Source organism: Pinus tabuliformis, chromosome 9, assembly GCF_031772625.1.
Source record: "Pinus tabuliformis cultivar Carrire ecotype Pingquan chromosome 9, CPIR1, whole genome shotgun sequence".
NCBI classification, from domain to species: domain Eukaryota; kingdom Viridiplantae; phylum Streptophyta; class Pinopsida; order Pinales; family Pinaceae; genus Pinus; species Pinus tabuliformis.
The window spans coordinates 1,122,715,455-1,122,718,542 of NC_142307.1; the positions used below are offsets into that span (position 1 = coordinate 1,122,715,455).

Below are 3,088 nucleotides of genomic sequence, written 5' to 3' on the forward strand. Positions count from 1 at the left end.
TTTTCATTGTTTAAAAAGTATTGTAAGAAAGTAAATCATTTCCTTTTATTGCATTTAAATTCCAGAGAAATAGATCTGTTAGAAGACCCTAGGATAGGGCCTTACACATGGTATTAGAGCTTTGGTTCAAAATATGGATCCAAAACCCACTAAACCCAAATTCCACTATAAGAACTTGTAACCCTTGTAAGGACTCATAATCCTAATATATAGATTCTTCAAATTTTCCATTCAAAGCCCACCTTGCACCTATTTTCAGATCTTAAATCGCCTCACGTGGTATCAAAGCAATCTTCATTCGCAGATGCCATGTAAGTGCAGATCCATGAGATGGACTGTGTAAGTGTGCTTCCAAAGAACTGTTTTGCATAAGCTCATATACTAGCAACCTTGTCTTCCCATGGACACAGAAACCCAACAAAGACACGAGGTTTGGATGCCTGATTTTTCTCATTAGTTCAACTTCACTCTGAAATTCATCGTCTGCCTGTTTTCTGTTTTCATCTAGCATCTTGACCGCAACACAAAAATCATCAGGGAACTCAGCAATGTTAGAATCCTTATTTTTTTCTCCCTTCAGGGCGTTTATATCAGGTCTGATGTCTCTGATCGAAGTCTTTGTGCTGTTTGAACTCTGCATCTTGGAGGTTGGAGTCCAGCCTGGTCCATATCCTTTGGATCAATCAAAAGTGCTCCATTTGTCCCTTAAGTTCCAGATTTTATTCGTTATACATTTTTGGTTATCCATGGTTGGTTATCCCTAGCCGGATGTCCTTATTCTATCAGGCGGTTAGAGTCTGACTGGGAGATTATCTGGGTAAAAATTGGAGGCAGTGCAGAGCTTGGCTGTATCCTGGAAGCAGTCCCCTTATGCACATATAGACACATCATCATCTTCTGGATGATACAAAGGTTGCTAACATAACATTTTCTTGGAGTTAATGCAACATAACCTTGATTTCTTTTGGTATACCACCATAGAGCCGTAATTTCAACTTGTATGTCATTTGAAATTGGCATAAGAAAATAACTTGGCATCATATGTCGATCTTCTATTGCGGAGACCGACTGTGCATTTGCTTCTCTAATCCTCAATGTTTTGGAGAACTTCCTAAATGAGAGCACCAACGTGCGAACACAGCGGGATGAGTTTATCTTAGATTTATTAGGACCTTTGTTGACTATACAAAAATTAATGCTAAGTTTGTTTATGGGGTGTGATTTTAGGATTTTTACAATGTTGAAACCGTAGAACTTGTCATGTATCCTCTTACAAGAGAAGATTCCTTCAAACAAGAATCCATCAACCTAGGAACGTAAGCTTGTGGATAATTGAAATGCAACTACAGACTTCCATGAGGTTAATACATTGAAAATTGATTAGATTTGATGATCAAAAATTGATGATTAGGCTTTTGCATTCACCTTGCGAACGATATTCATCTCTCATCTCTTTTGGGAACTAGATTGTTGTATTTTTAAGCATTTGTGGACCCATCGACATCCCTTGCTACTCGATGTCATCACCTATGGGACATACATACTATATTGGCATACAACAGACACTAGAAGGAGGTCATGCTTGTCTAAGCATTCCTTGGTTTCACTGATGTCATTGAAGCTGCAATGATGGTAAAATTCTTGGTCTAGCTTTTGCACAACTTAAAGAAAACAAGCATACATTCCTGATCACTTTCTTTAGGCTTTTATGGAGAACAAAAGGTACAATGTATCAAAGCAGGTTACTTGTAATGAAGTTTCGCTGACTGCTATAGCTTCCTTTTCTCTCTATTTCTAATTTTTTTCTTGAATATATTATGGAAAAAAAAAATCTTGGTAAACTCTCCAAGATGAGACACCTGATGATGTCTTACATAACCACCACTGTTGGGGCGAACCCCAAATCAGTACCATTGGTTTGCAAAAATAATTCTTTATGAATAAATATGGATCAAAATCATCGATTTCATCATCTTCATCAACAACTCTGGATTCTTGGCTAGCCTCATCATTGCACTTCAACAATTTAGTTTGCTGCATTGCTAGAAATAAGGATGCCCCATCTGAACTTAACCAAACCTTCCTGGACTGATTCTGAACCATGCCTATGAACATCTGATGCATTTTGATCATCAAGAGGCCACTCAATGCCATTCTAAGCCACATCAAAAGCTGTTTTTGAACCATCAAGATCATCATCATGAAGATTACCCGAATTTGTCTCAGACCCTTGCACTACTTCTACCACATTAGTAGAAAGTCTGGTCAAAGTTTCTTTTCATATGTCACCTAAATTTGGAGAAGTATCTATTACAATCCTTTTATGTTCTTCACATGAATCCCTGTTCTCATTTCTTTTCTTTAGCAGCTGACTTTTATGGACCATAAGTTCACCTTGATCAACTATACATGTTGCTGTAGTTCCACTGCTAGCATCCTTTGACATATGAAAAATGGGCGAAAATATTGTCCCCATGATAGATGGATGTGCTTTCTTTCGTTCAATGCATGGGTCATCAATGGTAGAAAATGCTAATCTCAGATCCTGACAAACGTCATCACCCAACTCTATATTGGCATTTACAGCTGTGGCACTGTTGCCTCCAATATTTTGACGATTGGGAGAAACAAGGCTAGTAGAAACATGAACAATTCTATGCTTTTGAGCAGAGGAAGTAATCAATTCTGCAACTTTTCTTTCCTTCATTTCAAGATCATGACAAGATTTTTTTGCACCTCCTATTAGAACTGGGCATATTTGTTCACTGTTACCAACTCTTGTGGAAGATTTCCTTGATTTGTTCTTCATCATTATTCTATAGATGTATTTCTTTTATCTGTAATTCTTTTCAACCTTCATGTTATGCCAAAAATAGTTAACCGACCACAGCAACCAATTGTGTTCTTCAGGTTGAAATTTTACCCATAAAATTACACAAGGAAACATCAACAAGATTCCAATCTTGAAGCTCTCCCAAATCTCTGACTCTTTTGTTTAGGGGAATGGTCCTCAAGTATCTCATGACATCAGCCAAGACATATATCTCCACCACGACAGAAAAGTCAATAGCTTCTACTACTTCCTCAT

The 3,088-nt window shown here is 37.6% G+C and overlaps 1 pseudogene; it reads right to left on the reverse strand.

Annotated features, from left to right (window-relative positions):
- Nucleotides 1-262: 262 nt before the first annotated feature.
- Nucleotides 263-2,812, reverse strand: LOC149152594 (uncharacterized; annotated as a pseudogene).
- Nucleotides 2,813-3,088: the final 276 nt, after the last annotated feature.